Raw genomic sequence first — 25,740 nt, 5'->3', positions numbered from 1 at the left:
ACATTTTCAGCTTTCTCCTTAACTGCTCAGGATGTGTCTGATAAGCTAGAGAAACCGCGTTGGTTGAGCATGTGGATTCTTCTGAGGATGAGGAACAGCTTAACTGCTCAGACAACTGAGAGCTTAAACTTTTTCAGTTGTTTAATAATCAGCAGACTTCTAACACCTCTGGAATGGAAGTTTCACAAACTAGTGTTTCAATGAAGTCACCTACTTCCTTAACTGCTTCGAGGAGTCTTTTGCTAAGACTGACTATATCTGGTTCTGCTAGGAGAAAGTGAAGACTGCAAATGCTGGAGATTAGAGCCGAGTGTGCGATGCTGGAAAAGGACAGCAGGTCAGGCAACATCTGAGGAGCAGGAAAATCAACATTTCAGGTATAAGCCCTTCATCAGGAATGGAGGGCTTTTGCCCGAAACGTCGATTCTCCTGCACCTCAGATGCAGCTTGCTGACCTGCTGTGCTTTTCCAGCACGACTCTGTTGACTGTATTTGGTTCTGCCCTTTGTCATCTTTTGAACTGAACCCAAAAGCTTTTAAACTAATTGTAAAGAAAATCTTGCTCATCCTAATCTCTGCTAAATTAATGGCTCAAAATTTTCTCTCTCTGGTTGTAAACCACAATTAAAGCAAATTTTCATTAATACTTCAGGAGGCACAGTGGTTTAAAACTAGGGTTCTGTAAAGTCTGACCTAGTTATTTTTAATCCCCTTCACAAAACATGACTATCACATTTCTACCACTCATTTAAATCTGACCTAAAATATGTTAATATTCATAAATCGTACAGCTTTCAACACATAATTAATAAAAATATGTTGACAGACTTCAAATGGCATTTCTCAGATGAGATACTGTAGCACAGAAAATATGCATTGCATAATTTTTGCCAAATAAACAACAAGTAAAGTTAAGATTTAACTTCCTTCATTTTGTCTTATGATGTTTCGGTTAAAACATCATTCACATTTTATCATTCAAACAACAGGGGTTCCCAGCACTGATCCTTGTGAACACCACTGGTCACAGACCTCCAGTCGGAAAAAACACTCCTCGACACCCTCAAACTACCTCTGCCTTCTGTGACTAAGTTAACTTTCTTATGCAACTTACCAACTCATCGAGGATCCCATTTGATTTGATATTATGGACCAGCCTACAAAACCTTTACATAGCTTCTCTATGGAAGCCAAAAACCATGGTAATGCTCAAGTGAGGAAGAAGCATGAGTATTCAGCTTGCCAGCTCACCAGAACTGGCCAGCCATGAGATTCAGGAGTGGGCCATTCAGCCCATTGAGTCTGCTGCACCATCAGATGCTGATCTGATCGTATGCAGCTCCACTTGCCTGCATTTTCCCCATAAGCTTTGATTCCCTGACTGATTTGATTAAAAATCTGTCTTTATCTTTCCTTGAATACACTTAATGACCCAGCCTCAAAAGCCCTCTGAAGCAAGCAATTCTACAGATTCGCTACGCTCTCCTGAGAGAAGAAATTCTTCCCCATCTCTGTCTTAAATGTGTGAAACCTTATTCTGAAATTATGCCCTCTGGGTTTAGACTCCCCCTCAGCGGGAAACAACATTTCCACCTCTACCCTACCACGTTCTCGAAGAATCTTGTATGTTTTGATAAAGGTCACCCCTTATTCTTCTAAATTCCAATGAGTACAGGCCCAAACAACTCGGCCTCTCCTTATAAGACAGTCCCTGCATACCTGGTATCAGCTAGTGAATCTTCCCTGAACTACGTCCACTGCCAGAATATCTTTCCTTAGCTATGGGACTCGAAACTGTTCACAGTATTCCTGCTGCAGAGTCATAAAACATGGTGCTGGAAGAACGCAGCCAGTCAGGCAGCAGCCGAGGAGCAGGAGAGTCGACGTTTCAAGCATAAGCTCTTCATCAGGAATTCCTCTCATCGACTCTCCTGCTCCTCGGATGCTGCCTGACTGGCTGCGCTTTTCCAGCACCACACTTTTTGACTCTGATCTCCAGCATCTGCCACCCTCACTTTCTTCTAGTATTCCTGCCGCAGTCTGACTTGTGCCTTGTATACTAACATAAAAACCTTCCTACTTTTTAAACTGCATTTCCTTGGAAACAAACGCCAATATTCCATTTGCTTTCTCTCCTGAACTTGGATGCTAGCTTTATGAAGTTCATGCACGTGAACCTTCAAATCCCTGTGTTCCACAGTTTTTCTATATTTAAATAATATTCAGCTCCTCATTTTTCCTTCCAAAGTGCAGAAACTCACATTTCCCCATGTTATGTTCCATCTGCCAGGTTTTACCTCGTCACTTTACCCTTCTATATCCTGCTGCAGACTCTTTGTATCATCCTCACCACTTGCCTTCTGAACAAACTTGGCTATAATACAGTCACTTCCTTCATCCAAGTCATTAATATGTATTGTAAAGCATTGTGGCCCCAGCATTGATTCCTGTGATACATCACGAGTTACAGATTCCCGTTCATTTACCTAAAATCTCTGTCTTTTGTTAGTTAGCCTCTATCCATGCTACTATGTCACCTCCAACACCATGTGTGCTCATCTTATTTAATAACCTAATATGGGCTGTTTCTAACAATTTAACAACACTAATCAGCACTGCCCAGGAAAGAGAAGATGGACTGCCTTTTGCCCAGGATGGACACGCATGCACTGACACATATATGTGCACACAGCCACAAACACACACAGGCACTCACATTAACATGCACATGTATGCTGATACACACACGCAGTCACACAGATTAACACACTGGCACATGCAGACAGACACACTGCACATGCATACACTCAAACATGCAGACACATGCTGACACATTCATGCAGACACAGATTGATACACATACACACTGACACATGCATATAGACATACACACACACATACACACTGCCATTCACACACAGGGCGCACGCACACATTGTTTCTCTCTCTCTCTTTCTCTCTCTCTCACACTCATACTCATTCTCTTTCTCTCTCTCACACACACACACACATGCACACACGTGTCTTATTAAAGAACGTGAATCTGTATTGAGAAGGACTCAAGTGGGTGAGCAGAGGAAAAGGATTCTTTTCAGTGGCTGTTTGCTGCAACAATAGTTCACACTGTCCAGAATGATGAAGTAAATGCCGGTGATAATTGTACTGCATTTAAAGATTAATTATCCTCCTGAGTAATGGCTATAATTGTGGCTTTGAAAAGGAAAAAAAGACTGTGATCAAAAGGAAAAATAGAATTTTGAGATTACACTGACCATTTATTGGAATGGCACCAGGAAACGTGGGATGAGCTGAGAGAAGCTGGTACTGTTCCCCTAATTGGAGAGGGAAAATGGTTTGAGTGGGTAACCAAGGAGAGACTGTTTCCACTGGCAGGATGGTCAATGTTCCAAAGACATAGGTTTGAGATGATGAGGAGATCTGTTACCCACCCGATGGAATAAGTATAACCTGAAACACATTGCCTGGGAGCATCACCACTGGGTGGCATAGAGAACAGTACATTCATATGACCCGAAGAAATCGATTCAGAAGGAGGCCATTGAGCCCATTGAGTCTGCCCCAACATTCAATGAAGCCATGGCTGTCCTTGTAATCTTGAACTGCATTTTCTGCCTTTACCTGGCAACCCTTGTTTCCCTCACTGATTCAAAGTCTGTTTGTCTCAGCCTTGCATATACTTAATGACCTTCCAGAGTGGTATGATGGCTCAGTAGTTAGCACCGTTGCCTCAAGGTGACAGAGACCTGGGTTCAATTCCACCCTCATGGTTGTGTGGAGTTTGCACATTCTCCTCGTGTCTGCATGGGTTTCCTCTGGATGCTCTGGTTTCCTCCCACAGTCCCAAGTTGTACAGGTCATATTAATTAGCTATGGGGAATTTCAGGACTATAGGGAGTGGGTCTGGGTGGAATGCTCTTTAGAGGGTCACTATGGGCCAAATGGGTATCTATGAATCTAACACCCGCCTCTCGGTGATAAAGAATTCTGCCGATTCATTATTCTCTGAGAGAAGGGATTCATCCTCATCTCTGTCTTAAATGCGTATCTCCTTATTTTGGGATCATTCCCTCTGGTCAGAGACACTCTCACAAGGTGAAACAACCATTCCATATCTACCCTGTCAGGTTCCATAACAATCTTTTATGTTTCAATAAAGTTGCCTCTGATCCTTTGGTATCCCAATGAGTACAGTTCCAATCCACTCAGTGTCTCCTCATAAGACAATCTCTCCATATCTGGTATCAGGTGTGTGAACCTTCTCTGGACCCGACAGTGACTGCCCTCCAGTGTGTATCTTTAGGACCAACCTGCTCCTAATCATTGTAACAACTTTGTGCTGATGTCATTCTTGTAAATCTTACTTTGCTTTTTTTTTTCTCGGTGATTCTATATCCTATAATGCGCAAAAGTAATTGAAGTTCCACCCAAATTCTACACAAATCCTCTGTCTTTTTTGAGACAGTGACAATGGGAGGGGAGCCGGACATTTTGCAGGGACTCCCCTAACTTTGCAGACCCCTCAGCCGTAAATGATCTAAAAGTCTTCTCAGGTTCGACTGAGAAGCCAACAGCTGTTAACTCTCTGACTCAGGTGGATTGGTGACACAGCTCTGTCTTTTTGTTAAGATTCATTCATGGGATGAAGTGTTGCTGGCTCGACCAGCATTTATTGCCCAGAGGACAGTTAAGAGTCAACTACATTGCTGTGGGTCTGGAGTCACAGGTAGGCCAGACCAGGTAAGGATGGCAGCTTCCGTCTCTAAAGAACATTAGTGAGCCAGATAGGTTTTTTTTCCCAACAATCAATTTATGGTCTTAGTTCCAGATTTTTGTTGAATTCAAATTCACATTCCACTATCTGCTGTAATGGGATTTGAACCTGGTCCCCAGAATATTACCTGGGTCTCTGGATTAACAGTCCAGCTACAATACCACTAGGCTATCACCTCTCCCACCTCTTGTGAATTTAGTCACCCGCATTATTTTCTGGGGTCATGGACTCAAACCCCATTGCGACAACTGGTAAAATTTCACTTCAAGGTGTAAATCTGGAATTGGAAGCTACTCTCGGTGATGATGAGCACAAAGCTATGAGCCATCATCAATATAAACCCGTCTGGTTCATTAATATCCTTTCAGGGGAAGAAGATCTGCCATCCTTCCCTATTCTAGCCTACGTGTGACTCCAAATGCACAGTAATGTTACTGACTTATCGATACTCTCTGAAGTGGCAGAATGAGCCACTCAGTGCAACTGCAGTTAGGGATGGACCACAAACACTGGCCCTCGTGATTTAAAAAGAAAATCCCTCCACCTCTCAATTTCTGCAGCTTTATGGTAATGGAGGCTGCTTGATTGCTGGTGCTATAGTTTTACATCGCTCTATCTGCTATCAAGATGGCAGAGGCAACAGGGTAAGAGGTGTTCATGCTCCTGGGTCTCATCTGCTCCCTCATGTGACCAGCTGCACCCGTTTTCTTAAATTTTAGTTTCTTCATTTTACTTTTGGATTCAAATTGGTATTCCTTCTGTGGCTGCAGTGCTGGAGAGAGGTTGCAGGGAGCTGTTGATTGGTGAATCTGGTCCCTTCCCATGCCCATGATGATCATGGCTGTTCCAGGGTTGATGGATTGGGGTCTGTTGTCTTCCTCTGATGTTTTGGTGGCACCCACAATAGCGGCAGAGTAAATGATCTCTCGGTCCTCAGGAGTTAATTTGGATGGTCCTGGGAAGTTGAGAATGGGCCTCAACTCTTGAGAGTTGGCTCAAGTCTCTTAGCGGTAGATGGGTATCAGCGGCGATGAGGCAGCTTTAACAGAGGCAGCATTCTGGGTCCGGTTAGCGGTGGAGGGAGCTACTTCAGTGTGCTGCCTCCTTGGAGTTAGAGTCATAGAGTAATACAGCATGGAAACAGGCTGCTGTAGCCTCAGGGAATAGTTTGGCAGATATGCAGTATCCTATAGCTACTTAGGAAATCAAGGAGCTGCAGATGGAATAAAAGAAATGGAATTTGTCCTAACTTTGTATGATTTATTTAATAATTTGTGTAATTGAAAGGGTGCCAGATTATGGCGACTTGTACACATTTTGCTGTATTTTCATGCGTACATATAACAATAGATAAATTACAATAAATGAGCGTAGAAGTTGGGAAGTTATGTTGCAGTTGTCCAAGATGTTGATCAGAGTCTTAGAGTCCTACAGCACGCAGACAGGCCCTTCAGCCCCAATTGGTCCATGCTGACCAAAATGCCCATTCACGCTAACCCCATTTCCCTGCACTTGGCCCATATCATTCTGAATTTTTCCTATCCATGTATTTGTTCAAATGCCTTTTAAATGTCGTTAATGTAGCTGTCTCAACCACTTCCTCAGGCAGCTCATTCCATATGCGTACCACTCTCGGTGTAAAAGAAGTTGCCCCTGAGGTTTCCATTTATTCTTTTCCCTCTAACCTTAAACTGATGCCCTCCAGTCCGCGATTCCCCAACCCTGGGAAAAAAGACTGAGTGCATTCACCCTATCCATGCCTCTCATGATCTTATATATTTGTATAAGTTAACCCGTCAGTCTCCTACACTCTAAATAAAAATGTCCCAACCCACCTAACCTCTCCCTATAACTCAGACTACTGAGTCCCGGCAACATCCTTATAAACTCCTTCTGCACTCTTTCCAGTTTAATAACATTCTTTCTATAGCACGGTGACCAAAACTGAACACAATGCTTCAAGTGTGGCCTCACCAACGTCCTGTACAATTGAAACATAACTTCCCAACTTCTATACTCAGTGCCCTGACTGATGAAGGCCAGTGGGCCAAAAGCCTTCCTCACTGCCCTGTCTCCCTGTGATTCCAATTTCAGAGAATAATGCACCTGAACTCCAACGTCTCTCTGCTCCACTGCATTCCTTAAGGCCCTACCATTCTGCATGAAACCCTACCTTGATTTGACTTTTCAAATTGCAAGACCTCACACTTATGGTGAGGCCACACTTGGAGTACTTTGATCACCTTACTATAGGAAGGATGTTATTAAACTGGAAAGAGCCATTCTGCATGAAACCCTACCTTGATTTGACTTTTCAAATTGCAAGACCTCACACTTATGGTGAGGCCACACTTGGAGTATTGTGTTCAGTTTTGATCACCTTACTATAGGAAGGATGTTATTAAACTGGAAAGAGTGCAGAAGAAATTTATAAAAGGATATTGCCAGGACTCAAGGGTCTGAGTTATAGAGAGATGTTGGACAAGCTAGGACTTTTCTCTTTAAGTGCAGGAGACTGAGGGGGGGATCCTATACAAGTATATAAAATTATGAGAGGCATGGATAGAGGGAATGCATTCAGTCTTTTCGCAGGGTTGGGGAATCGAGGACGAGAGGTCATCAGCTTAAGGTGAGAGGGGAAAGAATAAAAGGGAACCTGAGGGGCAATGTTTTTACACAGAGGTTGGTATGCACATGGAATGAGCTGCCTGAGGAAGTGGGTACATTAACAACATTTGCAAGGCATTTGAACAACTACACGGATAGATTAGATTCCCTACAGTGTGGAAACATACCCTTCGGCCCAACAAGTCCACACCAACCCTCTGAAGAGTAACCCACCCAGACTCATTCCCTATGTTTATCCCTGACTAATGCACTTAACTACAGGCAATTTAGCACAGCCAATTCACCTGACCTGCATATCTTTGTGACTGTGGGAGTAAACCGGAGCACCCGAAGGAAACCCACGCAGACACGGGGAGAATGTGCAAACTCCACACGGATAGTTACCTGAGGCTGGAATCAAACCCAGGTCCCTGGCACTGTGAGGCAGCAGTGCAAACTACTGAGCCACCATGCCACCCTAGGAAAGGGTTAGAAGGATATGGGCCAAGTGCAGGGAAATGAGGTTACTTTGGATGAACATTTTGGTTGGCATGGACCAGTTTAGGCCAAAGGGTTTGTCTGTGTGCTATGGGACTCTATGACTTTACTGTTCTACATGTAAAATCCCATGGCAAGTTTCAGCCCTCCAATGTCCTTATTCTCTTTACACCAATCTATGGAAATATTTATCAATAATGAGTAAACATGGAACCAATGGATAGCCTCTTGTCTCCCCACTCTACATTATGGTTCAGACCTCCCCAGTTGTGACTGTTCCTGTGTAGAGAGGTCTTTGTTACTTTTGTGTTAGAATCACCATGTTTACTTTCCAGAAATTCATTTGCAGGATGTGGGTATCTCTGGTAAGCCCAGCCTTTATTACTGAAAACAACGAATGCTGGAGGCCACAGTGGTCAGACGGCATCCACAGAGAGAGAACAAGCTAATGTTTTGAGCCCAGAATACTCTTCAGGGCTGGAGAACCCATCAGAAGCCAGCCCTGAAGAGGAGTCACCGAGACTCGAAACGTTGGCTTGCTCTTTCTCCAGGGATGCTGTCTGACCTGCTGTGATCTCCAGTATCTGAGATAATTTGTTCCAGCATTTATTACCCACCCTTAATTCCTCAGAGGGCCATGAAGTGACAACCATGTTGTTGTTGTTGGGCTGAATTCACGTAGGTCAGACCAGGTAAGGATGGCAGATTTCCTTCCTGAAAAATATTTGTAAACCACATGGGTTTTGTTTTAACCAACAAAAAGCAATGCTTACATGGTCATCAATAAGCGTACATTTTTTAATTTCAGAATCTACTGAATTCAGGAATCACATATCCCATGATGGGAGTTGAACCCCCAGGTCCCTGGAGAATCATAGAATCCCTACAGTGCACTTAGAGGACATTAGGGCAATCGAGACTTCACTGACCCTCCAAAGAGCATCTTACCCAGAACCCCGATCCTATTCATATAACCCTGCATTTTCCATGGCTGATCCCTATCCTGGATATCATGGGCCAATTTAGCTTGGCCAATCCACCTAACCTGCACATCTCTGGACAATTTCCCATGTCCGATCCACCTAATGTGCACATCTTTGGACTGTGGGTGGAACCTGGAGCACTCAGAGGAAGCCCATGCAGCCATGGAGAGGATGTGCAAACTCCACGTAGTCACCCAAGGGTGGAATCAAACCCGGGACCCTCGTGCTGTGAGGCAGCAGTGCTCACCACTGAACTTGTGTATTTGTCCCCCTGGTCCAGTGACATTATCACTGTGCTCCCACGTACCCAGTGCACAGCCTCACAATTCCTAGATTGCACAAACTAAACAATAAGCATGAAACTGGTATGAGAAAACGTGACTGTGCTCTTAATGGACTTGCAATCCATTCCATCCCTCAGCCAGACTAATTACTTTCTCAGAAAGCCAAACCCTGCAGTGTCTTGATGGATTAACTCCAAGTCTCAGTATAGTTCACTGACCATCCCTGGGACTGTGTGTCTCAGTAAATTAGATTAAATGGAAATTGTCTTGCTCCTGAAAGAGAAAATGCCCACTGCTTAGTACAGATATTAAATGACTCGCAATCTGTTTTAGATTATTCCTATATTTGGGTAGGTTTTTTTTTCCTATTTCAGTATCTGTCTCTATGCTTTCCTGAAAACATCTTCCTCGTATTTGACTCTGCGCAATACTGAGCAACTTGCAAATCATCTACTGCTGAACAATGCCTTTGGCTGAATTGAGTTTGGGGACACACCTCAATAGCCACTCAGCGAGTAATCCTATTTCTCTCCCATGTCCCAAGGCAGAGATTCGGGCACAGAAATACTGTGCCAGAGCAATACTGAGGGCATGTTGAGGTGCTGGAGGTGCCATCTTTCCGATGCGATCTTTCCATCTCTTCCCCCCTCATCCCCACCACCAAAGGCTCCCTACGCATGGCGTGCAGGAGTGAGCTGGCCAGAGGGTGAGTTGGGGATGTGAGGGAAGTGGTGCATCAAATCAGGTGTTCATGGTTTGCCCATCACTTGCCCCACCTCATGGAACTTTACCAGCGGCTGACAAAAGGATTCTGTGCTAGAAGGCAAGGCTAACCCTGGTGGCCATGTTAAGAAAAGTGGCCCCTGCTCAATGAACCTGTGCCTAATGTAGGCCTTGCTCCCTCCAGCATACTCACCATCCTCAATCCTTCGACCCGTCTGATGACCATCCTGGTCAGAAACTCCCACATTGACCTCAGTGTCTGCATGGGCCATCATTGCCGGTGGTGATGCTGGGACTAAGGAGCTGCTTTCTCCCACAATAGGGGATGGAGGGCTCACCCTGAACCGAATAACAGTCATAAAATCAACTCAGAGGTGCCCTGACCAAGAGGGAAGTAGAAGCAAGAACAGAAATTACTGGAAAAACTCAGCAGGCCTGGCAGCATCTGAGGAGAGAAATCAGTTGACGTTTTGGGTCCAATGACTCTCCCTCAGAGCTGTTGGTAACTAGGAGTGTGTCAGTTTAATTTTTCTCCATTCCTTTTTTATGCACACTGACTGTGGGCAGCCAATTCAGAGTCAGTCCCCTCTCTGTCACAAATAGAGAGTCCTTGACACTGAAGCATGTCAGTTTATATGCAGAAGATAGGGTGGGGGAGGAGGTAAGGAGTAAATATAGGTGGGGATAGAGCCCAACGCGAGAGAAGGGCAGTTAGACAGACAAAGGATTGGATAGTGATCTGGCTTGGAGGGTGAATAGCTATTAATGGGGACTGTTACTGGCTAACAATGGATTTTTTGTAATAGCAGACTATATGTTACCTCAGATTACAACAGGATCTGGACCAGATGGGCCAATGGGCTGAGAAGTGGCAGATGGAGTTTAATTCAAATAAATGCGAGGTGCTGCATTTTGGGGAAGCAAATCTTAGCAGGACTTATACACTTAATGGTAAGGTCCTAGGGAGTGTTGCTGAACAAAGAGACCTTGGAGTGCAGATTCATAGCTCCTTGAAAGTGGAATTGCAGGTAGATAGGATAGTGAAGAAGGCATTTGGTATGCTTTCCTTTATTGGTCAGAGCATTTAGTACAGGAGTTGGGAGGTCATGTTGCGGCTGTACAGGACGTTGGCTAGGCCACTTTTAAAATAATGCGTGCAATTATGGTCTCCTTCCTATCGGAAAGATGTTGTGAAACTTGAAAGGGTTCAGAAAAGCTTTTCAAGGATGTTGCCAGGATTGGAGGATTTGAGCTATAGGGAGAGGCTGAACAGGCTGGGGCTGTTTTCCCTGGAGCGTCGGAGGTTGAGGGGTGACCTTATAGAGGTTTACAAAATTATGAGGGGCATGGATAGGATAAATAGATGAAGTCTTTTCCCTGGGATCGGGGAGTCCAGAACAAGAGGGCATAGGTTTAGGGTGAGAGGGGAAAGATATAAAAGAGACCCAAGGGGCAACGGTTTCACTCAGAGGGTGGTACGTGTATGGAATGAGCTGCCAGAGGAAGTGGTGGAGGCTGGTACAATTGCAACATTTAAAAGGAATTTGGATGTGTATATGAATAGGAAGGGTTTTGAGGGATATGGGCCAGGTGCTGGCAGGTGGAACTAGATTGGGTTGGGATATCTGGTCGGCATGGACAGGTTGGACCGAAGGGTCTGTTTCCATGCTGTACATCTTTATGACTCTATGACTCTATGTTATGGAGGGTGGGAGTTGGGAGCCGTAAGTTTATTGAACTGTATATTGAGTCCAGAGGGCTGTAGGATCCCCAAGCAGAAAATGAGGTGCTGACAGGTTTCCTCTTGTCTTTTCATTCTGAGAGGGACAAGAAGAACACATGGACAGTATTTATCATTCACGTTAGCACCATTCAGGTAGTGACACCTAGCTGCTGTATTAATGGGGGAAATGCACTTTGTGAATTGCGAGGTCCCACAAACACCAGCGTGATCATTCCGGCTTCTCATTTGAATGATGGGACAAATACAGGGGTTGGCCTGGAAACCCAGGGAGAGCTTCCCAACTGTTTCCAAAATGGCCACCGATTCCACTTATGAAAGTGGTAAACATTTCAGCTTATGTGAATTATTTTACAGCGACAAAATTGTGTGTGAGTGCAAGAATCTTATCATTCGGAACTCATAAATGAGGGTGGCAGCGACGGTTAGATGTTAGATGCCGAAGCTGCTTTTTAGACTAACCCTATTGGCAATTTACACTCTGCCCAGCTGCATTGAAGTCAGTACAGCCCAGGCCCAGTGCTCAGGAAGCTACGTTGGAGGGTTCTACTCATTGTTATACCCATAGGAACCAATTAAGAGACTGTGGTATTAAAACTGCCACAGAGCTAAGTGGAATGTGAAAGTGATGAGCAGGATTGAAGTCTTTTTTTCAAAGGAGCTTCAGGACTTCGAAACAGAAATAACTATTTCCCTTTCTTGTGGTCAATGCTAGCTAAGTGTTGCTCTCATGGTTTGATTTGTGACAGCTTCTACCCTATCCTTTCGAGCCCTCAGTGCTTATTTTCCTTAATATTCCATGAGGTGCATTTGTTGAAGGCGAGGCCAGCATCTGTTGTCCATCTGTAATTGCAACTTGAGGCTGAACGGCTTGCTCAGGGAGGAGTCAGGAGCCAAGCTCATTGCTGTGGGTCTGGAGTCACATTTTATTTTGTTTGATTTATTTATTGTCACGTGTGTCTTGTTACAAAATACAGTGGAAAGTGATGTATAGTGTTGCCACTCTCCAGTGCTATTTTAAAACACAGAAAAATAAGCTGAAATATAGAACATGAAGGCAGAAAAATAGAGTGTCCAACTATACAGTCCTTCTCGTTCAGTGTTCCATCATGGGCCTGGTGGGCTAGCATGGGTCCCTCCACATGTTGGCCAAGCGGGACTAGATTAGTTCAGGATATCTGGTCAGCAGGGATGAGTTGGACCGAAGGGTCTGTTTCCATGCTATACATCTCTATGACAGGGGTTGATTTTACCCCTACAGTTTGTGTGACGTGACACTCCTTGTTTGAAGAAATATCCTTGGTTACAACCATGATGAGTTGCTGAATTCAAACCCTCGACACAAAAAAAACATACTGGAATCATAGAGTCACACAGCATGGAAACAGACCCTTTGGGCTGACTCGTCCATGCCGACCAGATATCCTAAACTAATCTTGAGCCATTTCCCAGCACTTGGGCCATATCCTTCCAAACCCTTCCTATTCATATACCCATCCAAATACCTTTTAAACGTTGTAATTGTACCAGTCTTCACTACTTCCTCTGGCAGCTCATTCCATTCACGTACCACCCTCTGCATGAAAGAGTTGCACTTTAGTTCCCTTTTATATCTTTCCCCTCTCACCTTAAACTTATGCTTTCTATTTTTGGACTCCCTCCAGCCCAGGAAAAACACGTTGTCTATTTACCCTATCCGTGCCCCTCATGATTTTATAAACCTCTATAAGGTCACCCCTCAGCCTCCGACATTCCTATGAGTGCTATTGTGAATCCCACCACATCTCCAGCTCATTGACTGACATCGTCCTGTCAAAGGAACATTCCAGAGATGAAAGGTTTGGTCTTCCTTACTGCAGTGGTGGAGAAGACTGAGTGATGATCTATTTGAAAAAGATAAGATCTTGAGGGGGAATTGATAGAATGGACACAGAGAGGGTCTTCCCCCTCATTTAGGAGTTCGGAGTAAGGGGACACAGTTTGAAAATTTGGGGTGTCCTTTTTAAAACCGAATTGGAGATGTTTCCTCTCAGAAGGTTATTAATCTCAGGGATCTTCATCCTTCGAAGGTGGTGGAGACAGGGTCAATGAATTTATTCAAGGTTGAGTTGAACAGATTTTTGATAGACATGGGAGTCAAGGGTTAGGGGCAAACAGGGAACTATGGCTTGTTTCTCCCTCCATCTGTGAGCAAACCTTTGGGCTACTGTTTTGATGTTACTCTCCGTCAGATTTTGTTTGTAAACACTGCTTTGAAGTGCCTTGGGACATTTTATGAAGTTAAAGTTGCTATATAAATGCAACAAGGTTTTGACCCTCCTTTTAAATGAAGCAGTGGTCACCCCACAAAGTTCTGAACTGTTAAGGGTTTGGCTTTGGACTGTGGCATCTGGATCTTGAGAAATGTGAAGTGAGGTGTATTATCCTGACCATTCAGTGTGCCGACTGGGAATTAAGTTGTTTCTGAGGCTTGTACGATTATGCTCCTTTCCCTTGCTCAGCAAGCAGTCTTGTCAGTAACTGCTTTCCCATAATCCCACTGTCCTGGGGGTTGGATTGACGTCACCAGGACATCAATCAGTAACAACAGAACATCCTGCACTGTTCACAGCTTGACGTACTGAGTGAACTTTCCCAGAAGATGGACAGAATGATGACTGAATTCTCAATGAACACAATTGTCATGCTTCCTTCAGCTGTGTGTCTGAGGTGCTGAGCACTGCCAAGGCACAGTGTGATATTGTGTAAGCTGTTTAGATGGGTGTTGATTCATGTAGTTTTCAGAGCGACACTTAACCCTTTCCAGCCTGGTCAGTCAGATTCACATTCAAATGGACTCCACTGCATCTAGGTTGTAATAGAGACATGTGTCTGTGCTTGTGAGAAAGTGCAAGTGTGAGACAGATCAATATGCATGAGAGAAGCTGGTGTGTTAGGAAGAGATGTGAGTGAGAGGTGAGTATGTGTGAGAGCAAGGTAAGTGTGTGCAAAAGAGGCAAGTATGTGTGCAAGAGAAGTGAGTGTCTGTGTGAGAGTGTGGGGTCTCAGTGTGTGAGTGCATATGGGGGACAGGTGAGCGTGTGGGAGCAGTGAGTATATGTAAGTGAGAAGTGTGTGTGAGAGAATGTGTGTTGAGACAGGTGAATGTGCATGAAAGAAGCTATTGTGTTTGTCAGAGAGAGGTGAATATCTGTGGGAGAGGTGTGTGTGTGTCTGTGTGCGAGAGTTGTGTGTGAGAGGTGTTTGAGAGGGGTAAGAATGTGTGTGAAAGAATTCAATCAATGTGTGAGAGAGAGAATGTATGAGGGAGGTGACTGTGCATGTGTGAGCAAGGTGAGTGCATGTGTGAGAGGTAAGTGTTTCTGTGGGACATGTGTGTGAGAGGCGAGTGTGTATCTGTGGGAGAGGTGAATGTATGTGAGAGACAGGTGTGTCTAAGAGGGATGACTGTGTGTGAGTCAGATACCCTTTATTTGCAGTATCTGTAAGACCTCTATATGCTTGCCTTAGCACTTCATTAAAACATCTTAAATTGCTTCATGCTGTGAATCACTATATTTGAAATGTAGTGAGCTTTAAATAGAAATAAGGTGATGTTTTTGCTTAGGAAAGATTAAAAAGAGCATAATGGTGGTGTTTAATGGTGGTGCAGGCTGTTATGACTGTAATGGGACCCATATGCTAATAATCAAACCCCACTATCCCACGAGCCACAGTTAAAATGAATGTTTTGACTCAATCACCAAAATGGCCTCTTGTTTCCCCTTTTGTGCTGCTTTCCAGAATAAAAGAAACACTCATGAGGTTTCAGTACGATGGCTCGGTTGTTAGCACTGCTGCCTCACAGTGCCAGGGACCCAGGTTCAATTCTGCCCTCAGGCGACTGACTGTGTGGAGTTTGCACATTCTCCCCATGCCTGCGTAGGTTTCCTCCGGGTGCTCCGGTTTCCTCTCACAATCCAAAGATGTGCAGGTTAGGTGGATTGGACATTGGCAATTGCCCATAATGTCCAGAGATGTGTAGGCTAGATGGATGCACCATAGGATATGCAGAGTTACAGGGATCGGATAAGGAGGTGTATCTGGGTGGGATGTAACTCAGAGGGTCGATGTTAACAGAAGGGGCTGAATGGCCTGCTTCAACACTGTAAGGATTCTGTGATATGATTTAATGAGTTTGAAAATCTAAAACAAAGCTCATTTCTAAAAACAAGTGGCAAAGCTGGTAAACAAGCAAGCATCTGGAATTAGAACTATGCCCTTTTCTAATCCCAAAACGAACACCGATACAACACCAAGGACAACACAAGACTGCAGAGGTTGTAATTTAAGAAGTGAAAAAAGAAAATAAATAACTCTTATTGCCCAATTGCCTGAGAAATAGACATTAGAATTTAATGAATGCTCATAGTATACCGGATTTCTTGTTGATGAAATCGATTTGCTTACAGCCATGGACTGATGGAAGGTCTTCCAAACAAAGTTTCAATTCTCATGAAAACCAAACTGTTCCATGTTCCTTGGAAGGTGATCACAATTCAGATTTTCAGGCTTTACAAGGAAGTCAAGAATCCGAAATGCGGAACTTTATCAGGTTCCTAAATACTTCAACTAAGAGAGAATCACAGGAAAGTGAGAGATTTGCATTCACTTTGGAGACCTTTTTGTTCCCCTTTCAGACTCCTTACCTTTTAAAACAGAAACCAAAAACCAGAAAGGTTGCAAGACACAAGGACCAACAGCCTCTGCCAATTAGGTTTTGCAACAATTGAAGCAATAAATCCAAGCTTATCTATCTCCCTAAAAGCATTGTTTGGCTCTTTTTCCAAAGTCACATGACTTTGTAATCAGCAGATGGCTTACAGCTCACATTAAACTGTTGCTTTCACCTTCAGTTAACCTTGTTTAATCTAGAAATTGTCCAAACGTTTCCATTTCTTCCAGTGTTTCACTTAGAGGTAGGTGGTCACCATAATGGTGTCTAGTGCTAAATGGAAAGAGTCCCATGCACCTTTTTTCAGAGCAGCCTGCAGTATTGCTAGGTCAGGGATGGGCCTAACACCGATCAAGAATCCTGGGGCAGATTCCCCTTTGGGCTATGAAAGGGTTGGGGGGGGGGGGTGGTGTCAGTTGGGAGGTGATGGTTGCTGGCAGGATGACATCTAAATGAGGCCTTGGTGAATACTGGTGGGAGAGGAGGTCAAAAGGGCAGGAGGAGGAGCTGCAGGGTGGTCTGCATCAAGGACAGAAGGGATGGGTTGTAATTAACTCTGTGACTCACCCCTTCCCAATGCTCCATCAGGCACTGAATGTCTTTGTAAGAGAGGATGAGTGCCTGCCAATAACTGGGTGAATGCCAGTAACAGGGGTAGGTAGAGTGGGGCCCTTGATCAGTCATTAACCGCCCATGCAATGGCTTAATTAGACATCTTTAGGCCTTCCTGCCAAGGGGTACAGGTCAGGAATTGGATGGGGTCCACTGCTAAAAGCATCCACCCCCTGATTAAGTGTGCCCCTGCCACCAGTTCTTGTATTGGACTTGAGCATCATATTCCACCCCAGGGTGTGATTTGACTTCTCTTGCAGCATTTATTGGAGGCAGAGGGGAGTGGTTTGGGTATTGCCGGACAGAACCAGACAAGCTCTGTAGGTAACGGAAGCAGCATTCCCCTTGTGTGTATGAGGCAGCGGGCAGCTATTGCTCACTCCATTCCCCTGCTGATGTTGACTTTCTCCTGTCTCCCTCCCTCCCTCCTCCCCTATCGTAACGTCCTACAAGATACATCCTCCTCCACTGACCAAGCCAAGACCTCAGCTCTCAGAAAGCGGCAGAACAAATTCTTCCCACCTAAAGGAATGATGCAAAATGTGAGCAATGGTGAAGAGAGATAAAGATGGTGCACAACAGGATCGTTGGGATGGGAGGGAGAAACTGACTGTGGGATCTCACCATGCACTTAAGCAATGGGAAAGCTCTGCAACTGTTACAGGAACAGCACAGGATTCTAACTGGATGTTTTCTCCAGGAGCTGAGGGAATTGGATTACATAATATAGGAAGGAATCATTGACAAGGCTGTGGGGAAGGAAATAGCACTGTTCAATAACTCTTTCAAAGAGCCAATACAGGCACAATGGGCTTATATTATTTTGTGTAGATCAGCTGTCTTTCCTACTGAACATCTTTTTCTTCCTTTCAATTGACACAATTACAGAAGGAACAAGAGTTTTGAATATCTTTCGTTTTTTCATTTCTGCACCCACTTCAGAGCCAGGATTAGAACTAGTGGAGGAATGTGTGAAAAGGCAAAAGAGAATCAGGCAACAACAATTGGGATAAGAATAAACCTAGCTATCACAGGGCTATCAAAGAAAAGGCACTTTCATTCTTTACATAACGGCCTTTGTAATAATGCTGACAATTTAACAAAGTTATTTTGTCCTGGGTTTTTTGGAAGCACGGTCATAAAGGCAGAGGTGACCAAGCGTCTAGGGGACAAGTTTTTTTTTTAAAACAGTTTAACAATATGGCTAGTTCTCCCAGTTCAAGTTTACCTAGCTTGTTTTAGCTGGAGTAGTCACAAGATGTTGTGAGTACCAGAAGGGTTGCAAGCTTCAGTAAAAGATTCCTAACTGATTTTCTCTGAAATCTCTCTCTGGCTGTTGTTCCCTCCTGTCTGTAAGAATCTGTTTGAATGTACCTTTGTTGCCAAGGGGTGGGTTGATGGGGTGTTACCATATCGAAACAGTTAGTTAGTTAAGTTATTTTGTCGAGTATTCAGTTACGTTTGCCAATAGTTACGTCATTCCAAATTCCAGTTTCTTTTGCTCGTATTTCAACTGTGGTGTTTAACTAAATGCTTGTTTTGCTTAAAGCCGAGTGGTTTGACCAGTTGTGTCCCACCAGGGCACGAGGGAACTCTGCTATCCTTCACCCTCACCCTGAGTTGGGATGGGCAGAATGGGAGAGGCACAACTGCTGCCCTCAAATCTTGTCCATGATCCAAGATGGCCGCTGGCTCAGTCACACTCCCCCCCCCCCCCATTGTTAAAGAAAGGCCTGTCAACCTCAGCCCAAGGAAGCTGAACGATACGTTAAAACTCACCTACAGTAGAAGCTATGCTACACTCTCTGAGCATGGGTATGAGCCAAGCTTCTTAAAAATAAATGAGATTTTTCTTATTTCTTTGTTTCCTAACCTTTTGAACTTTATTTTTGAGTACCCTGTTTTACATAACACTTTCACTCTAAAAGCTCTGTTTAAAACCAATCCAGGATTACATTGACCACTTGTAAAATAAACAAACTTGCCAGTCAAGGGGTGAAACAGCTTCCACCAACACAATGTGGTCACTGCCGCTCACTCAGGTATTCATCATGAGCAGGGAATGTAGTTGCCCAATCTCCTTTCTTTGCCTGCAAATAAGTAAGTTTTTATCACTGAGTGGACTTTTAAAAAGATGGTTTCTTTTTCTTTTTCCGCTCAAATAGTTCTCACGGATGGAGGCATCTGAAATCTTTCAATTTGATTAGAAACCTGAAGGTATTGGCAGGGTTAGCCTTGTCTAACTTCAGCTGGTGATTCGTTATAAGACTCCAAGGACTTATAATTGAATTTTCGACGAGGTTAATCCGAAAGGAAAAGGGCTGAAAATACTCAGGCTGTGGCACTGTCAGGAAAAGGCTGATCGTCTATACATCAGCTCCACACGCCTAGCCACTCGTCTCATTTAAAGGAGGGTAACTTTTCTTTGTGTCTCGGAGAGCATTGCATTGGGACAACAGCAAGAGACCTTTCAGCCCCTCCAGACTTCCCCACCAGCCAGTGACCTATGGTGTACCACAGACCTACCTTTGCTCCTTATCACTTGTTCCCCTTCTCCTTCTGGTCTAACAATTAGGGTCAGACTGTTTCAGGAGAGATATTAGGAAGCACATCTACACACAGAGTGTGAGAGGTCGGGAACTCTCTTCCACTAAGTGGATGCTGGATCAGTTGTTAATTTCAAATCAGAGATGGATACCTTTAGTTCAGCAAAAGTATTCAGGAATGTGGGCCAAATGCAGGTATAGGGAGTTAGACCACAGCTCAGCCATGGTCCTATTGAATGATGGAACAAGGTTGAGGGGCTGAATGGCCTCCACCTGTTCCTATGTAACATCGACCTTCGACTTGAAATTTCACTTTTAAGTGAGTGTTCTCTGAACTCTATGACTATATATCCCTCTGTTCAAGTCTCCCCAACTGGTGGAAACATCTTCTCAACATCTACACTGTCAAGTCTCCTCAGAATCTCGTATGTTTCAATCAGACCACCCCTCATTCTTCTGAAGTTGCATGAATAAAGGTCTAACCTGGTTAGCCATTCTTGGTGAGGCAGCACCAGGATCCAGATATGTGAATCTCCTTTGAACCACCTCCCATGCTAGTGTATCCTTTCTTAAGCATGGAGACCAAACTGTACACAGTACTTTGAGTGCAGTCTCAGCCACACCCTGAACAGTATGTAATAAGACTTTCCTATTTTTAAACTCCAACTGCCTTGCAATAAAAGCCAAATTCCATTGGCTTTCATACTTACTTGCTGCACCTACATGTCAACTTTTTTTGTTTTATGAACAAGAACATTCAGATCCCTTTGTGCTACTCTTCCTTGAGTCTATCTTCACTGAAATAATTGTCCACGTTTTGATACTTCTTAGCATAGAGTAGGATCTCACACCTTCCTACATTAAACTCTATCTGATGGGATTTGGTACAATTGACTCAACTTATCCATTACCCCTTGCCAATTCCTTCTATCCTCAGGCCCTCCCACTTACACTTCTATCATCAGAAAATGGATACATCGCACTCTGCCTCCTCATCCAAACCATTAAGATAGATAGTAAATTATGTCTGATCCTTGTGGCACCCCACTAGTTACGCCTTTCCAACCTGAAAAAAAGCCCACTAATCCCAACTCATCATCTTCTGTGTGTTAACCAATCCTCAATCCAAACATGCTAATCCAACAAGTCTTTTTTTGTGGCACTTTATCTGGAACTCCAAATAAATGAAATCTACAGGTTACCTTTCATCAAATCTGCTTTCTGAATGCTGAAAGGACTCCAGCAAATTTGCCAAATATGATTTCTCTTTCACAAAACCATGTTGACTCTGTTTGATTTTGATGTGGAGATGCCGGTGCTGGACTGGGGTGGACAAAGTCAGGTGTCGCATGATACCAGGTTACGGTCAAACAGGTTTATTTGAAATCACAAGCTTTTGAAGCACAGCTCCTTCATCAGGTGAAGTCACTCTGGCTTTGTGAAATGTCTTGCTATTTCTTCCTTAATAATGGACTCTGGCATTTTCCTAACAGCAAGTGGTAGGCTAACGGGTCTATAGTTTTGTGCTTTCTATCTCCCTCCCTTCTTAAACAGAGGTGTCACACGGGTGGTTTTCCAATCTTGAACCCTCTCAGAATCCAATGAGTTCTGAAATGTTTAGACCTATGCCCCCACTATCTCCTGCAGTCCACTCCCTTTAAAATTCTTGGATGCAGGCCATCAGGTCCTGGAGACTTGCCTGCCTACAGTCATAGTCATACAGCATGGAAGGAGGCCCTTCAGCCCAACCTGTCCATGCTTACCAGGTTTCCTAAACTGAAATGGTTCCATTTGTCTGCATTTGGCCCTTACCTCTCTAAATCCTTCTTGTCCATGTATCTGGCCAAATGTCTTTCACATGTTGTAATTGTACCACTTCCTCTGTCAGCTCCTTCCATATATATTTATATATACCACCCTGTGTGTGAAAACGTTGCCCCTTTTAGATCCCTTTTAAAATCTTTCCCCTCTCACCTTAAACCTATGCCCTCTAGTTCTGGACTCCCCCATCCCAGGGAAGAGACTTTGTCTATTTGCCCTATCCATGCCCCTCCTTATTTTTATAAACCTCTATAGGGTCACCTCTCAGTCTCTGATGCTCCAGGGAAAAAAAAAAGATGTTCCAACTTACATAGCCTCTCCTTGTAATCAAACCCTACAGTCTTGGTAACATACTTGTAAATCTTTTTTGCACCTTTTCCAGTTTAATAACATCCTGTTACAACAGTCCTGTGAGTTTATAAAGTGCATTGTCCCTGTAGCAGGGATTGTTGCAAGACCTTTCCTCACATGAGCATCTCATCTGATTTGTTTCGAATGGAAGTTATGTTACTCAACCTTGGTGCAGGAGTTTGGGGAAAACTGTCAATAAGTGGTCAGAGAGATTTCAAGGATGTGGCACTCTCAGGAAGCATCGGGTGAACTTAATCGTGGAGATCGGACATGACTGATTTTCAATGCTCCTGTCCAAAGGTAGTCCATTTTACAGAATCATAGCTTGTCACTGCAGCCAGTGTGTACCCAAGGCTGATGTTGGATGAGATTTTTGGTTCTCAAAGAATGAATATTGAGGAGTAACTTCAGCCTGGTACAGTGATGACATAAGGTCTTGGTAGCGAGAACATCTTTGGATCTCTAGGTAGACAGACGTCTCATCTATCTCAATTGCTCACTAGTCTTCGTAACAATTACAGTAGAACCTCAATTATCCGAACGAGTTGGACAGGGAGTATTTTGGTCGGATCATTGATTGTTCGGATAACAAACCTCTTCCTGAACAAGTAGTAATTTATGAGTGCCGGTTATCCAAACCTTTCTCAGTTATCCGACAATGCACACCGGAATGCCATTGAGCCAATAACTGATCTATCATAAACTAATGATAATTTGAGTGCCACTTATCAAACATTTCTCAGTTATCCGGCAATACATGTTATAATGCCGTTTAATTGATAACGGAATGCTGCGTTGCCTAATGCCATTTTTATGGGACCTTGAAATCTTCTTTGGATAATCCGAAATTTGGATAATTGATGTTCGAATAACTGAGGTTGCACTGTACTTCTATCATGCTCTGTAAACTGTACCAAGCAGCTACCATTCAATAAACTACATTAGGACAAGATCCCGTTCTCATTAGATCACCAAGGGCTTTCCTCTAACATACACCAACCGGCCACAATTGATCCCAAATGATAGCACCAAATCCACTTTATTGTGGCCAAGAATCCGACCAGCTCATACAACATGGTGGCAGTGGTGAGGAATTATCAGACAGCAGCTAACACAAAACGTGGAAAACATTCCATCCCCTTCAATGGCAGGAGGACAAAGAATCCAAATTGCCTTACAATGTTGATTGAAAGCAGTTGCTTCCTCAGTTCATCTTCTTACAGATTGCAGCTTGGTCACAGGAACAGGAGCTGACTGTGGTTGGTTTCCTTAGAGCAGAGGAGATTGAGTGGGACATGATTGTGGTGTGTACAGTTATGAGGTGCTTAGGTAATGTTGGGGATGGGATACATTATGCAGTGGGTGACTCGCACGTGGCAGTCCAAATTAGAAGAACAATGAATCATGCCACATAAACCTTGACTTATTGACTGTTTATTCATGAGCTCATGGGGAGAGACAAGTCGATCTCATGGTCACAAGTCACTCCGACGAGATACAGAGAGTTGCGTGATTATATAGGTTACACTCATTTAACAATTAGCAAACTGTTAATTGCAGTATAATGAGCAAAGTGCCTACTTGCTCAGTCACTAGCCCCAGTTATGTAGTGTCTGGGCAGTGCTAGTTAGTAGCTGATAAGCAAGTGTTAGTATTACAGTAGATTCTTGGAAAAGAAGAACGTTCCCGTACTGGGAAAGAGTTTCACTGTCATGTATTAGCAGAGGTCAACCACCTCACTGAGCCTGGGAACGTACAAGCTGAACAAACAGACACTAATATGAGATTTAAAATGGTTTCTAGGCTTTTAGTATGTGACAAGATGGCTGCCTTGGTTCTAACAAATCTCCCACAGGTAGGTTAGATCAGAAGAAATTTTCTCCCCTCGATGGAGGGATTAAAGACCAAGTGGCATAGATTTAATGTTGAGAAGAGATGGGAGGAAAATCATTTTTACTGAGAGGATGGTGGGAATCTGGAACTCATTGCCTGGAAGGTTGGTAGAGGCAGAAATACTCATAATATTTAAGAAGCATTTTATTTATTCATTCTTGGCATGTGGGCATCACGGTTGGGCAGTATTTATTGCCCATCCCTAGGTGCCCCTTGTGAAGGTGGGGGTGAGCTGCCTTCTTAAACTGCTGCAGTCCACCTGCTGTGGGTTGACCCACAATGCCCTTAGGGAGGGATTACACAGGATTCTAACCCAGTGACAGTGAAGGAACGGCAATGTTTTGCCAAGCCAGGATGGTGAGTGGCTTGGAGGGGAACTTGCAGGCAGTTGGATGTGCACTTGTGATTAGATTAGATTACTTACGGTGTGGAAACAGGCCCTTCGGCCCAACAAGTCCACACCGACCAGCCGAAGCGAAACCCACCCATACCCCTACATTTACCCCTTACCTAACACTACAGACAATTTAGCGTGGCCAATTCACCTGACCTGCGGGTCTCTGGCGCTGTGAGGCAGCAGTGCTAACCACTGTGCCACCGTGCTGCCCACGGTGCCAAGACATACAAGGTTCAGAGGTTGGAATAGTTAGGTGGTTGTTTTTGACGAGCACAGATTTGATGGGTCGCCTGAGGCGGGAATTGAACCCGGGTCTCTGGCGCTGTGAGGCAGCAGTGCTAACCACTGTGCCACCGTGCCGCCCACGGTGCCAAGACATACAAGGTTCAGAGGTTTGAATAGTTAGGTGGTTGTTTTTGACGAGCACAGATTTGATGGGACGAAGGGTCTTTTTCTGCACTATAGATGCCTATGCCTATAATGAGATTTATCAAGCCCTGCTCAGCCCTTCAACTCGATCATAGCTTATCTTATATCTCAATACCATTTCCCAAAATTCACACAGTTCTCCAAATGCAGTCTTACCCAGGCCCTACGCAGCTGCAGCAAGTCATTTTCATCTGAATTATGTGCTTACTGTGTGACGCTAGCTAAACTAAGGCAGGGAAAGAAGAAATAGATGTGTGCTTTGGAAAGTAGGTCACCCCTTCTCGTACCTATACGCAGCCTGAAATGATGTTTACAGACTTCGATGGGGAGGCTGCGCCAATGCAGTGTGTGACTTTTCACATTCATTGTTTGCAGACAGCTTCCTGATTTGATTTTTACTCCCATAGACTCCACCCCTCCACCCATTCAGATTACTCACCTTCCGTACAGTATTTGTGCTTTAACCTGGCCTTCGGGCTGGTAACGATCCATCACTACCATGCAGCAGGATCCTCTGTCAAAGTGCTTAATGATGGAGCCGAGTGCTGAGATATCAACCAGAAAACATTCTTGGTACAAACCAGCCAGCCTTGGCACATGTGTATGAGTTGTCAACGTATTCTGGAGTATATTTGTGATTAAAATGTCTCCTATGGTTATATCCACATCATTGCTATCCTCCACTGCATTAAAGTTTCAGAACTTAAACATTATTGTGTTCAACAATTATTAATAAGGGTGAGATATTTCACTTTATGTATGGCCCCAAGCAATCCTGTTCAGCTGAACAAGCAGGCTTACCCTAATGTAAGAAATAGAGAGATTTATAATAGAGTCTTGGAGTCATAGAGATGTACAGCACGGAAACAGAGCCTTCAGTCCAATCCGTCCATGCCAAGCAGACATCCCAACCCAATCTAGTCCCACCTGCCAGCACACGGCCCATATCCCTCAAAACCCTTCCTATTCATATACCCATCCAAATGCCTCTTAAATGTTGCAATTGTAGCAGCCTCCATCACTTCCTCTGGCAGCTCATTCCAAACACGTACCACTCTCTGCGTGAAAATGTTGCCCCTTGGGTCTCTTTTATATCTTTCCCCTCTCACCCTAAACCTATGCCCTCTAGTTCTGGACTCCCCGACTCCAGAGGAAAGACTTCGTCTATTTATCCTATCCATGCCCCTCATAATTTTGTAAACCTCTATAAGGTCACCCCTCTGCCTCCGACTCTCCAGGGAAAACAGCCCCAGCCTGTTCAGCCTCTCCCTGTAGCTCAAATCCTCCACCCCTGGCAACATCCTTGTAAATCTTTTCTGAACCCTTTCAAATTTCACAACATCTTTCCG

The 25,740-nt window shown here is 44.1% G+C and overlaps 1 protein-coding gene across 44 annotated transcripts in view; it reads left to right on the top strand.

Moving 5' to 3' along the window:
* The window catches only part of nrxn3a (neurexin 3a), a 2,002,176-nt gene that overhangs the window by 1,428,385 nt on the left and 548,051 nt on the right, over positions 1-25,740 (top strand). The gene's annotated exons all lie outside the window — the stretch shown is intronic.

This window comes from Chiloscyllium plagiosum, chromosome 10 (assembly GCF_004010195.1).
Source record: "Chiloscyllium plagiosum isolate BGI_BamShark_2017 chromosome 10, ASM401019v2, whole genome shotgun sequence".
In the NCBI taxonomy this organism is placed as follows: Eukaryota; Metazoa; Chordata; class Chondrichthyes; order Orectolobiformes; family Hemiscylliidae; genus Chiloscyllium; species Chiloscyllium plagiosum.
Note: the sequence above shows the minus strand (reverse complement) of the source record. Positions and strands in the feature narration are given on the sequence as shown.